This window comes from Vombatus ursinus, unplaced genomic scaffold (genome assembly GCF_900497805.2).
Source record: "Vombatus ursinus unplaced genomic scaffold, bare-nosed wombat genome assembly UNPS02015152.1, whole genome shotgun sequence".
NCBI classification, from domain to species: Eukaryota; Metazoa; Chordata; class Mammalia; order Diprotodontia; family Vombatidae; genus Vombatus; species Vombatus ursinus.
The window spans coordinates 3,221,422-3,236,070 of record NW_020954930.1 but is presented as its reverse complement, the minus strand read 5'-3'; the positions used below and the strand labels follow the sequence as shown (position 1 = coordinate 3,236,070).

Here is a 14,649-nt window from a genome sequence, read left to right as displayed (position 1 = left end):
TAAAAGGAGAATCATCTGTATTTGTAAAGCACTTAGCCAGGGCACCTGATAGGTGCTTAATAAATCCTTCCTTATCCTGGCCCCTAACTGCTTAAGTTCCCTAAGACTCTGTCCTGGGATTCCTCCTTTCTGTCTACAACCTTTTTCTTGGGGATCTCATTATTTGCCATGATTTCAGTTGTCATCCCTGTGTAAATGACTCCCTAGGTCTATAGCATCGTACCCAGGCCATCAGCTCTGCTTCCAACCTGCCTTTTCCAGGACAACTTGGTCCCTTCTATCATCCAAGGGAGCAACTGACCTTTGGAGCTTTTTGGTCCTAGATCTATGTTTTAGACATGTTGAGATTGAATTGTCTAAGGGATGTACAGGTAAAGATGTCTAACAGGCAGTTGGTGAGATGGGTCAAGAGTTCAGGAGACAGATCAGAGTCAGATACAGGGTGTCCTAAAAGTCTTAGTGCAGTTTTAAGCTGTTAATAAAAATATAGGTATAGGTGGCCAAGGAGGAGGGCCCTTACTCCACAAAGTTTGCTCCCTGGACAGACACATCAAGAGCTGGGCTGGAAGCAGGACCAGTGGTCTGGAGGGCAGACATTTCAAGGCTCAGTGCAGGTGCTTTCCCCACCAAGGAGAAGCCTTTCCTAACCCTAGTTCTTTGTGCTCTCTCCTGTTTTCTGCTAGATCTAGATCCTGCTAGAGCAGAAAGGGACCTCAGAGTTGTATGTGCACACACAGACACAGACATGCACCCATGTGTTTACATGACGTACTCCCCCATTTGAATGTATGCTTCTGGAAGGCAAGAACTATTTTTCATTCAACTTTATTATCCCCAGTCATTGGCACGATGCCAAGATTGTTAGGGGCAAGAGAAATTAAGGAAGGAGGAATGAAACAATAGCTCTTCCTCTTGTTGAGCCCCTATGTGAAGGCAGCAAAGCATTCTAGCCTGTCAAGACATCCTAGGATCCTGATTCTGTCTTCGCTGTTGTTGTTAAGCCGTATTTGACTCTCTGTGACCCCATCTGGGATTTTCTTGGCAGAGATACTAGAGTGGTTTAACATTTCCTTCTCTGGCTCATTTTTATAAATGAGGAAACTGAGGCAAACAGGGTAAAATGATTTGCCTAGGGTCACACAGCTCAATATCTGAGGCTGGATTTGAACTCAGGAAACTGAATCTTCCTGACTTCAGGCTGGGCACTCTTTCCACCACAGTGTCACCTAGTTGTCCTTTGCCCTTTTCCTTGCCTGATTCTGTCGACTAATGTGTTAGTTAACCCTCCTAGACGCAAATGGGATTAATGTGCCCTGCATGCCTTTATGCAAGTCACTGATTAAAATATATACTTTGGGTATAGCTCAAATCTAGACAAACTATACCTATAGCACCCCCTGTTTTAACAGTCTAATAACTATGTCTAAAAAGAGAGAGACAGAGAAAGAGACAGAGAGAGAGAGAGAGAGAGAGAGAGAGAGAGAGAGAGAGAGAGAGACAAAGAGACAGAGACAGACAGAAAAGGTTCACTTGGCTTGACCTATTCTGGAGGGGTCTATGCTGCCTCCTTGGAATCACTGCATCCTTTTATAGACAATTCCTAATCATGTCTTTAAATCATGTCTTAAATCATGTCTTAAAATAAGACATTTTAACAGGAATTGAAGTCAAGCTCACTGGTCTATCGTTAACAGGCTTTTGGCCAGACCTAATTAAAGGCCTAGGACCAATCCTAGAACTACACTGTAAGTGATGGTTCTCTGGAGTCCAGACTAGCCCATTGGGGTCACATTCAAAGAAAAATGGGGCTACTAAACTATACCTAAGGATCCCTGCGGGCTGCACATTGACTTAGGTTTCAAATGTAATGTTATTTATGTTTTATCATATTCTTATTTCTTTTGTTAAATCTGAATTTAGGTCTTACTAACTCAAAGTACAGGCAGCATGGCATAATGGATAGGGCACTGGACTTAGAATCAGGAAGACCCAGATTCAAATTCTACCCCACTTATTAGTTCTGAGATTCTGAGCAAGTACGGGAAACCCTCTGGGCCTCACTTTCCTCATCTGGCAAATAAAGGGGTTGGAATTCATGGCCTCTGAAGTCCCTTCTAGCTTTAGTCTTATACCTTTATTAAACTGTGCATAGTTCTCATCGAGAACCAATTCATATCAGTTCTCCAGCTCAGCTGGCCCTCAAGAAAAAGACATAGTCCATCCCTAGGACTGGACAAGAAGCCTTTCTAGCTTGGCAAGACCAGCCAGTGCTGGTATTCTGCTGGTACAGCCTTTGGGAGCTTGGGGACACCTACAACATTACAGTGAGCTTTCAGAGAAGGACTTTTAATAGTATTATTTTAAAAATAAAAATAGAAATAATTCTGATTTTATGGTTGTGTGTGTGTGTCATTCTCATATCCTGTTCATTAGCATTTACTGAGAGTGTTTATAAATTTATAATGTGAATTTATTTTTTTAAGGTTTAATTGGTTCTATCTGCCATCTTGAAACAAATTATCAGTGATGTGAGTTTTCATGTATCTTCTGATTTCTCCCTGGAGGTTAACACTTGTCGCAACTAGCATAAGCAGGTGCAAACTAGGGCTACTCTCCCCTTTTCATCCTTAGGGCTGCTTATGAATTTTTAGTCTTGCCTCAGCACCCTGAAAATGTGTGCCCACCTGGTGGGGGCTGAGTGTCCTGGTCAAGGGGGTCATTTAAAAAGGTCATTTAACTGCCCTGAGAAAAGGAATCTAGGGATGACTCTGCCTGGGAGGCCAGCTGGGGGAGGGGTGACTGTTCAGGAGGAGTCTCCCAAACTTAATGCTGCACACTGTCCATGAGAGAAACAGCATGATGGATGGGGTAGATAGACCTCTGGCCTCAGTTACGGAGATATGGGCTGGAGTCTGGCCTTTGATTCACACCAACTACTTGACCCTGGGTGAAACATTTAACCTCTCAGTAACCAGACCACTCTCTAACACTTGAAGCTGGAGAATAGGAGCTGATAGATGGAGTTTCCTCACTGGGAGCATGAATGAAATGATAGGCTCATGCTGTCCCCAGCCCCACCAGAAGATTGCTCCTCCTAAGCAAGCCTGAAGCTGACTAACAAGTTGGCAGAACATGTATTATTAGAAGGCAAAGAGAGGAAAAGCACTGAGCAGAGGAAAGGAGCTTCTAGACCCAGAACTAGGAGGATGATTTGGTTTGCTCATTTGGGCTTTATGGTGACCAGAGGCATTTAAACATTCTGGTGTGTAAACATTGATGTCAATGGAACAAGATTTCAGAAATTGCATTCTACTACTCATCTCTGTGTACAAAGAGAAAGGAATAGGGGAGAGAATGGGAAATGGAGCTTTGCTAGCTGGAAAGGAAGAGGAGATCTGTTACTTGCCTTTAAAACAAACAAAACACAACTCAAAGATGGTCTTGGAATCAAATATGTCTTATTATTGTTCTTCAATGTGGTCCTGATGCATTTCCTGCTTTTGTTAGGAAACGTCTTTTTTTTTTTTAATTTTCCTCTACTATTAGAGAACTGTAGTCTGTGTAACATGTCTGAGAAGGTTGATCAAATAATACCTTCTGTTTGGGGCTTTACAAATGTCCTCTGTTCAGGCCTGTGTCTTTACCAACTTGTCCCTAATATATTTTGGGATGATAATGATGGAGCTGGAATTTAACAGTTCCTAGAAATTTTATACTATAAGGTTTCTTTCTTTCATTTCTAAACCACAGTTGTTCCAAGCAACATTTTCCAATAAGGTCATTAAACCAGTGCAACAATACGGCAGCATCCCACCGTGATGAAGTCATTAGAGACCGTGGGTGCCTCTACTCCCCATGTCCCACCCAATGGTTGTGCCCTGTGCCTCTGGCTACTCTGAGCTCCAGGCCTTTCCTGTCTTAAAGGTTTTCTCAGCCCCATGAGGGCAAAGGATACTCTGAGTTTTCTCTTTATATTCCCAGCACCTCACATATCCTGGGACTAGTAGCTGCTGAATAAACGCTGACAGAATAGAACTGAATGGAAAGATCACCCAACCTCTTAGGAGCTCCTAAGTTTCCAAGATTTCCTGGAAGTTAGCCTGTGTACCCAGCAACCCCTGCAACCTAGGTCCCTGTAGCTCTGGTATTGGCATTCTACTTCTTGGAACGCACATGAAGAACATACTAAAACCATAATAATAATGGTCCCAAGTGTTGAATTTGACTATTGAGGAAGTCCCTGGTGGATAGCCAGGCACGGTGAAGATTAAGGAGCAGTCTTCACAAAGGTTGTGGCAAAAATTTCTTTTCCTTCCTTGAAAGGGGCAACTCGTTGACCACAGGGCTAAATTTTATACTCCTTGGGTAGCACGGAAGACATGCTGAATGAACTGGCAATTTTGGGCTAAGACTCTACTTAAGATCAAAGCAATATTAAAAGAAACCAGACCCAGCAAAAAGTCAGGAAAGGCAGTCTATAATTCTCAGACTAGTATAAGGGGTTTTGGGGGTAAGAAGGGTGAGAAGATAGAATCAATAACTGTACTCCCACTTAAAGTGACTATCTTAAAAAGGTGAGAAGAGAGCTAATATACTGAATCAATTCATTCATCAAAGACATTTTAATTATGTGATAAGAGATTCTGACTGTCTGAGAACACTTAGCCAGGCCTTGTGGGGGCCTATCTAAAACCAACTAACTAGTTAACACTCGTATACTCCATTGTCTGGCTAAAGAGTGTGGAACCAGTCCCCTTAAGCCCCAGAGAGGGAATTGCTGCAGGATGGGGAGCTGAGCACCTTTTTCTCCTCCCTCCTAGACCTGAGGATGACCTTGTGAACTTTGGATTGTCAGATGATTGGGACTTGGGACTCTTCATTTTGTCCTAGTAGTGATGGGCCATCTTTTGACTCAATTCTTAGCTAGCCTTTAGACATTGAAAGGGTGTTGCCTCAGACAAACTGAGGCCCAGGAAAGACTTTAATTTAGAAAGGCCAAGGTCACCCACTGTATCCCCAGCCATGGCTAGTTGTCTAGACTTTTGTCTTGCCACTGGACTTTAATGACTCTGGAGGAGAGACTAAGGCTGATGATTTGTGAAGCTCTGCTCCACTTAGGTCCAGTTCATGCATAAGTCAAGACGTCACCCCATGGTGTCACTGGTCCTCTTCCAAACCAAAGAAAGTACAGCAGTGTCCCTGGAATAGCAGTGTCTGGTGGCTGCGTTTCATTGGGAGCCAAAGACAAACTAGAGAAGCTTCAGGACTCTACAAGGAGCCCAGCAGAAAGTTACACCATACCTAAAAAGAGGACTTCTTGAGGACTCTAGCAAAAGGACTTCTATGAACTGTATGTTAACACCCTCTGTGCCACATGTGCTTTAAGCTTGAGCCCACTTTCTCCGGGACTCTATATGTTCTGGTGGGAGAAGACTTGGTGGTGGTGGTGGTGGTGGGGCAGAATGCTTGTGACCAACTGTTCATACACTTCATACACATAAGCAAACTAATCAAGTCTGGTTGACTAATTGATATCAACTGAAAGAAATGAGGGGAATCAGTCTGGTAGGGGCTTGTGAGCTATTAGAAAGACACCTCACCACCTCAGTCCCTCAGAGTCTCCAAGAACCATAAGGGGAGAACTAACAGCAGCCTTCTGGCAACCTAGCCTGCCAGCAAGAATAGGACTTAAGACAATTACGTCCGGAGCTTGTGTGACACTAGACACTGGCAGAACATCACGAACAAAACACATCTCTACAAGGGAAATCTTTTTTTCTCTCCAGCAGGAACTTCTTAGGACCCTTGAAAAAAAGATATCCAATGAATTCTTATGTGCATAAGTAAAAAGGAAACAAATGTTTGCAAGGCTAGCCAAAATTGGAGTAGAGATATGATAGCATAAAGAACTACTCTTCTAGTACATCCTTACTATGAGACAGTAGGAGGTGCCAATGTATTTTACAGTTTGAAGAGTATATGTAATGAAAGAGGAAGGTTTGACTCACTTTGGCTTCTTTTTTGCTGGGAGGAACTGAGTTTTTGTTTTCTTTTTATGTCTTGGAAATGAGCTCAGAGGTCAACTGCTCTCTTTCTCTGTCCCTAAAAGCCTTTGCAGGTAGACTCTGGAGGGCTCTCACTCTCTAGCCTTCTCTCGAAGGACACACATTCTTTTGAGTTCTCCTAGGCCTGAGAGGCTCTGAGACTTTCTGGCTTTCTGTCAAAGTAGCAAGAACATGGAGGTAGAACCCTGGGAAAGATATATCAGCTGCTTGGCCATGTCTTCTGGTAAGTCCTTTCCCTAAAAGTTACAGCCTTCACTGCCGTCTCTACTATTCTGTGGACCTACATCCTGTCTCTTTCAATACCCTTCAAGTTTCTTCCACATGTGTTTTCTCTGGCTTTGAATTGTTATATGCTGTTAGAACTTAGTTCCTTGTACAAAACCATTATCTGATTGAGCTAATTCCCATTTGGATAAATAACAGTTTGCATACTTGTCTCTGAGCTACAGTGTTCCTGATATGATCAATGTCTAGTTTCCTTGACAAGCTTACTATATTTACACTTATTTTCAAATGCAGCCCTTCCAGGGTGTGGGTCAGGTACAATCTGTCAAGATGTACTCTTGCCAAAGTGAAAAGGCCCCGCCTTCATGAGCCTCTTGGAACACATATCTATGGAAGTGCCTTTCCCAGTCAAGTAGAGAATGATAGTGTCCTACTTAAAAAGAGGTGCTACTCACACTGGCCCTTAGGTCCCAGCCCCAGATCCCTATTGCTTCAGTACTCCTCAGCTCTGTGCTCCTCAGCTTTGCTTTCTACCTCTCAGATGGCTCCTTTTCTAGCTCCTTCCTCTTGCCCCAGCTGTTCCTGTCTCTCTTTTCCTCCAGTCTCTTTTTTTTCCTCTTGATCCTCTCACTTGTCAATCTGATCTACGCCCAATGCTCCACTTGTCACCTCTATGCAGATGATTCCGGAATTGATGTTCCCTTGGAGCTCTAGCCCCCTCATTTTCAACTGCCTATTCAACGTTTCCTTCACCTGGATGTTCTGCTGTCATCTCAACACTATTCTGTCCTAAACTGATTTCACATGTTCCTCTGCAAACCTGTTCCTCCTAATGTCCCTTTCCTGCTCTTTGAGTAACACCTAAGATTTTATTATATTTCTATCAATCAATGAAGCTTCAATGATCATTAATCAAACAAAGCATTCATTTATTAAGTACCTATTAAGTGCCAGGTGCTTGGCATACAAAAACAAAAGTAAGACCATTCCTGCCCTCAGGGTTGTCAAGGAAAAGTACATGAAGCACATATGCCAAAAAAAGATTGTGATGGCAGGGGAGGAATCAGGCAAGGCCTCTTGAAGAAGGCATCACTTGAACTTGAGCTTTTAAAGGAGTTAGAGGTTCCAACAGGTGGAGAGGAAGAAGGAGAGCATTTTGTGAAGCAGCCTGTACAAAGGCATAGAGGTGTATCTGGGAAATAGCAAGCAGACCAGGTGGTCTGAGTTATTAGTGTTTAATCAGCCCCGTAAAACAGACTGCAGCCAGATTGGATTAGGGCTTTCAATGGCAAACTCCCTTTGCTCTCATTCACTCCACTGAGCAAAAGTGTTGCCAAATCATCATCTCTCATCTCATCTGGTCTATTGCAATAGCCTCCTAGTTTGTTTCTCTGCCTCAGACTCCTCCGTACTCCAATCCATCCTCCACTTCGGGGCCAAGGTGAATCAGACCGAAAGCACAAATCTGACCATATTCCCACCCTTCACCTCACTTCAGTCAACTCCAGTGGCTATTTCCTCCAGGATCAAAAATACAGTCCTCTGTTTGGCATTGAACGCCTTTCCATCCTGGCCCCTTTCTGCCTTTATAGTCATTTTTGCATTTTTCTCTCCCTTCATGCATTCTATGATCCAGTTATAGTGGTTGGCTTCTTATTCCTTGCGCGTGACACCCCCCTCTCTCATCCCTGGGCCTTTCTTTGCACTGGCTGTCCTTCATGCCTGGAATGAGCTCCCTCCTTACTTTGGCCTCTTAGTTTTCCTGACTTCCTTTAAGACCCTACTTCTTAATTGTTGTCATATTGCTCACCTTCTCAGTGGGTGGGAGATGGGATGGATGGGTGGGAGGAAGGGAGAGAGAATCTGGAACTCAAAAAGGCCTCTACTTCTGTAGGAGGTCTATCCCAATTTCCCAAGCTGCGAGTGTGTTCTCATTTGAGATTACCTTCCAGCTTCTCTGTCCACATCTTATATGTACCAAGTTATTTTTATGCTTATCTCTTCCTTTAGAATGTCAGTTCCTTGAAGGCAGGGACTGTTTATGCCTTTCTTTGTACCCAAAGCAACTTTGCACAGTGCCTGGCGCATAGTAAGTATTTAATAAATTCTTGTTGACTGACCAAATAGAAATTTGTATAATGTGAACATTTTTGAAAAGCCTAAGAAAAGCATATATCTGTGTTTTTCTCCTTGGTTCTAGGTGCCAAATTCCATACTATCAGCTGTGAAGCTGAATAATTATATTCCTTCCCCCTCTCCCAAATTTAGGCTTAAATTGATGTAAAGAAAAAATAGGCCAATTTGAGGAAGGTCCTTCCTCTGCAGCTATTATTAGTTACTCTTCAGCAGGGGGCCATCTCCAGTTGTCCTGAACTATATCTTGCCACTGAACCCAGATGGCTCCGGAAAAGAAAGTGAGGCTGGTGACTTTGCACAGCCCTCCCTCACTTAAATCCAATTCACTTGCAAGTCATGGCATCACTTTGCTGATGTCATGGTCCTCTTCAAGAACAAAGGACAAACAACAACAACAACAGATAAGCCGACAGCAATAGCAATGGGAGCTAATGCCAGATAGGTCATAGATTCATGACTCCACAAGGAGCCCAGCAAAGAAAACACACCATGTTCTTCTTCTTCTTTTTAAAACAATACATTTATTTATTTATTTTTAGTTTTCAACATTCACTTCCATAAGATTTTGAGTTCTAAATTTTCTCCCATCTCTACCCTCCCCCCACCCCAAGACAGCATGTAAATTGATATAGGCTCAACATATACATTCATATTAAACCTATTTTCACATTTGTCATGTTGTAAAGAAGAATTAGAACTAATGGGAGAAACCATGAGACAAATAAACAAAAAAAAAAAGGAGAGAGCAAATAATATGCTTCTATCTGCATTCAGACTCCACAGTTTTTTTTCTGGATGTGAACAGCATCTTCCATCATGAGTCCTTTGGAATTGTCTTAGATCCTTGCATTGCTAAGAAAAGATAAGTGTATCAAAGTTAGTCATCACACAATGTGGCTGTTACTGGGCACAATGTTTTCCTGGTTCTGCTCACTTCAGTCAGCATCAGTTCATGTAAGTCTTTCCAGGTTTTTTTCTGAAATCTGCCTGCTCATCATTTCTTATAGCACAATAGTATTCCATTACGTTCATATACTATAACTTGTTCAGCCATTCCCCAATTGATGGGCATCCCCTCAATTTCCAGTTCTTGGCTACCACAACAAGAATTGCTATAAATATTCATTGTAATTGTAACAACATTGTAAATATTGTACATGTGAGTCTTTTTCCCATTTGTATGATCTCTTTGGGATACAGCCCTAGAAGTGCTATTGCTGGGTCAAAGGGTATGCACAGTGTTATAGCCCTTTCACACCATGTTCTAATTCTTCTTTACAACATGACTAACATAAAAATATGTTTAATATGATTGTACATGTATAGCCTATATCAGATTGCAAGCTGTCTTGGGGGGGGAGGGAAGGGAGGGGGAGAAAATTTAGAACTCAAAACCTTATAGAAGTGAATGTTGAAAACTCAAAACAAATAAATTAATTAAAAAAAAGGAAAGACACCATGCTTTGGTAAGACTTCCTGAATACCCCATAAATATGAGGACTGGACTTCCAATAAGTTTGGAAGCTTACCCTTTTGCCATTTGTGTTCTTTAAGCTTAAGCCAACTTTCCCCTGGACTCAGTATGTATTTATGGGGGAGTATATCACAGACTTTTAAGGAATGTTTATATCAACTGCGCTTATTATGCCATCTTAGCAAATACCCTTTTGTAAAAGCTACTTAACATTAGATGACAGAGTAGCTCCACCACGATGAGATTGGCTTCTACACTGATGAAGTAACACAATATTGTGAGAGAGTGTCTAGATGCTATATTGGGTGGTGTGGATTATAATAAGAATAATGTCAATCAATGGACTGTAGCTACAGTGGAAAAGTTTGGTAAAGTTTGGGAAGATGTATAAATATATAGTTACTTGTGCAGTGATACAGAAGAGTGGATCTGGTTTACACACAGCCAGCTCATATTTTTGGGATACCACATCTGATGGAACTTGTACTGTAAGATGGAAGAATTAAACTATGAACTGTATGGTCAATGTCTTTGCCATTGCTATTATCCTGTAACTAAATGGAAATATTATACCAGCACTTTTAACATAAGAAATTATAAAAATATTCTTGAATAAAACTATTCATAATATTATTTATTTTATTATTGCACTAGAAGTGAAAGTATGCAATTGGCTTCTGAACAGTAAAAATTGAACATTGAAACTAATCTTAGAGTTCAAAGCATACTTTAATTAAACATTTGCATAGTTAGAAAAATATCAAACCCAGAAAAATAGGACATTAAAATGTCTAAATATTGTATATTTATATTTGCACCAGCCTTCTGTTAATACTATGTATCCAGGGAGATGGAGGAATTAAATTTGGGATAATAAAGTTCTCTTGAGTTGGAAAAATAGAATAATTCTACCTGCATAAGTCTGTATAAATTTTTTTTAATTAATTTATTTTTAATTTTCAACATTCACTTCCATAAGCTTTTGAGTTTCAAATTTTTTCCCCCTCCCTTCCCACCTCCCTCCCCAAGATGGCATGAAATCTGATATAGGCTCTACATATACATTCCTATTAAACATATTTTCACATTAGTCATGTTGTAAAGAAGAATTAGAACCAATAGGAGGAACCACAAGAAAGAAGAAACAAAACAAAACAGAAGAGAAAAAAAAAAGCAAATAGCATGCTTTGATCTGCATTCCAACTCCATAGTTCTTTCTCTGGATGTAAATAGATAGCATTTTCCATCGTGAGTAAGTCTATATACATTAACCCAAGTTCTTAGTTCAAAATTATCAGTGCCTCATTTGGTTATACATGCAAGATACTGTAAGTATTGTATGTTTTTCTTTTTATTGAGTACCATTATATAGTAACTAGAATTAACTTTTAAAAGTAAATATTTAATGATTTGTTGCCTTTTATTTCAAAATTCCAAGTTAACAAATAGACAATATTGGTGGATTGGTTTCTCTAGCCCAATAAAATTCACCTCAAAATAATGAGAGAGATGCTAGTGCAATAACAATTGTCTTTCAAATGATTCATTCTATGTTCAACAAATATTTGTTGATCACCCACTATGGATGGCATCCTGTTTAGCTGCCACATTGCTGGTGCCTTCCTCCCAGTTTGGAAACTGTAGCATTTATAATTTGGGTTGTGGACATGGAAATAAAGGCATTTGGTCTGCAATTTAGAGTATATAAGACAGTGGTATTTAATCAATTTTAAGAGAAAAATAAAATGAGCAGAAGCCATGCAGAAGTTAGCAAAATCAAAATCTTACTGTAAGTAGATTTTATTTACCATTGTAGATGTGACCTAGAGAAATATTTAAAGAAAGTTGAGATAAATGTGCACATTTAATTTTGTTCTTAGGTTCATAACTAGTAAGTTGTATTGATCGTTTTGATTATTAACTGGCATTTATAAATCACCTATATGACGTTTAAAATATACAGAGTAAGTTCTAAATGTAAAGTGTATATTAATTAGCAAGTTATGTAATAATAACTTAGGGCTTATGAAATATAGAAAAATATATTGAGAAGTAAAGACTTTAAATTCATATATGCACAACTGGGCTATCAAATGTGAAGTCAATCTGCTGTCTATGCAAGAAAATAAAGTTATAAATGCAAATAGTCTTTTAAGATTGATTAAATCTATAGAATGAAACTAATACTTCACATTTTTGACGAAAGGCTGAGTGATAATATAGTAAATATTAATGAGGCATAAGAAGGTGGTATTTGCATGTTTGTATTTTAGTTATATAACAAGGACAGTTAAAGAACTTAATATGAATGCTAGAAAAAGATAAGTTCAGTTTAAATGCAGTAGCGTACCTATTTTGGTACATCAAAAGTTATCTCATAAATACTACTTTGATGCTATTTTTCTTGTACTTGAAGATTATACTAGAGTGATCAAAGTACCAGTGTGAGTGATGTTGTTGGATCTCAGTTTCTTAAAAAATAATTGCAGAAACATATATGCCTTGTGAAACCATGGTTTAAAGAATTTGCTTGATACTGTTTCTATAGCTGAAAGATAATAAAGATTGTCAGCCTTACCTGTAGAAAAAAAAAAACACTAGATGACTAAAATTATTCTCAGCTGATGATTTTTCAGAGGAAGCACATCAGTGGGGGCTTGAGCCTAGGCACTAGAGAACCACCTCTGACTCTTCCAGGGTACCCCATAGAATCCTGGAGAGGAGATGCAGCCTTGCTCTAGGACCTGAGACACATTTGGGAGAATGGGAGTTGGGATAGGCCTCTCAGAGTTTATATGGATTACAAACAGTTGTAGCCAATGTGCATACAGTTATTAAAATAAGATTTTACTTTGTATCCCTTCCCATAGGTCAATTCTTAAAGCATTTATTAGGTACCTGATATGTGACAAGCACTCCACTGGCTTTAAGAATACAAAGAAAAAACAGACACAATCTTTGTCCTCATAAGCAGTTTCGCTTTCCCACAGGAAAGAACACAAAGAGATAGGTGAATACTCTGTACTGTAATTTGGGGGGAGAGAGAGCACTAACTATGAGATTCAGGAGAGGCCTCTTGTAGGAAATAGCATTTGAGCTAAGCCTTGATGGGAGGTGAGGTGGGAGCATATTCTATACTTGAGGGACAGCCTGTATAAGGATGTGGAGGTAGGAGATGGAATGTCACCTGTAAGGTATAGCAAGTAAGCCAGTTTGGCTGGAATTTAGAGTGTACAAATGGGAGTAACGAGATAAGGCCTGGAAAGATAGATTGATGCCAGATTTTCAGTGCTGGAGGAGTTGTATTGTATTTCAGAGGAAAGAAGGAGACACGAGGGCTTTTTGAGAAGGGTAATACATGATTAGATCTGTTCTTTAGGAATTATGGTTAGGGTTAGTCACGGCTTTTATGTGGAGAATGGATTGGAGAAAGGAATAAAGGCAAGGAGAGAAGAGAAGGGCAACAGGAACAGAGAAGGGGAAATCTCATTCCGATTTTCAGAAATGGAAAGAACAAAAGCTATACACTACAGGTTAGTGTTTGACTTCAATTCTTAGGACAATTCTAGAACAGATCAAAGAGGTAGTAAGCACCAAGAAAACAACCAATGACTAAAGAGCCAGTAGAGTTGTCTCAAGAACAGATCATGCCTGAAATATTCTGATCCAGAGATCCCACTGATAGGTTCAAACCACAAGGAGGTCCAATACAGAAATAAAGGTTCCATATTTAACTTTCATAACAGAATATTAATAGCAGCACTTCTTGTAGTAGCAAAGAACTGGAAACAATAGATTCCTTATTGATTGGGGAACATCTGGATAAACTGTGGTATATGCATGTAATGGAATATTATTGTGCAATAAGAAATGATGAATAGGAAGAATTCAGAGAATTATAAGAAGGTTTCTGTGAACTAATATCGAGTGATAAAAGGAGAGCCAGGAGAACAATATGCTCAATGTAAAGGAACAGAAGAGAATGCCTCAGACTTGATGCTATAGAATTATAATTATTAAGTGTGACTCTGGAGTAGAGATGAGAAAGTGTGTCTCCATCCTTTTTTTGTTGGGTTGGCAGAGTATGGGTGTGGAACATTGCATATATACTATTAAGAGAGTTGATATGTTGATTAGTTCTGCTGAATTGCTTTTTTCCCTCCTTTTATTCTTTGTTAAAAGAGACAGCTTGCTGGATAGAGGAAGGATCTCTCTCTCTCTCTCTCTCTCTTTCTTTCTCTCTCTCTCTCTCTCTCTCTCTCTCGATAATCTATCTCTATAGAAACAAAAGTCATGTAAAAGCAAAAGATATCACTAAACATTGAACAATTTTTAAAAAGTCAAACACATGTTCCACTTATGGGAGCCAAGATGGCAGAGAAAGAAGTAAGTCACTCTCACACTCCCTTATTGACCTCTGAAAGCCCAGAAAATATTGACCCAGGAAAACCCCTGAGCCAGCAGAAAGATGGGGTGCAGCAGTCTTGTAGCCCAGGAAACTTGGGGGATTAATGGGAAGGGCCCCTCTTGCCCTGGGGGAAGGGGAGCAGTACGGAATGGGAGGCATCCCAGCCAGCTAGCGGAAAGCCCCACTTTAGCATACCAGGAGGCGATCCTAGTGCCTCAGAACTCTACAGCAAATGGGTCTCCCAGTACCTCAGCAGAACTGAGGGAGGCAGCACTACAAAGGGCCCCAGGTGGATAAACACCCTGCAGCATTCATCTGAAAGGAGCTGAAGAAAGCTAAAG

The 14,649-nt window shown here is 40.3% G+C and overlaps 1 pseudogene; it reads left to right on the top strand.

Moving 5' to 3' along the window:
• The first annotated feature begins 377 nt into the window (after window positions 1-377).
• LOC114031358 lies at window positions 378-10,454 on the top strand (annotated as a pseudogene).
• Window positions 10,455-14,649: the final 4,195 nt, after the last annotated feature.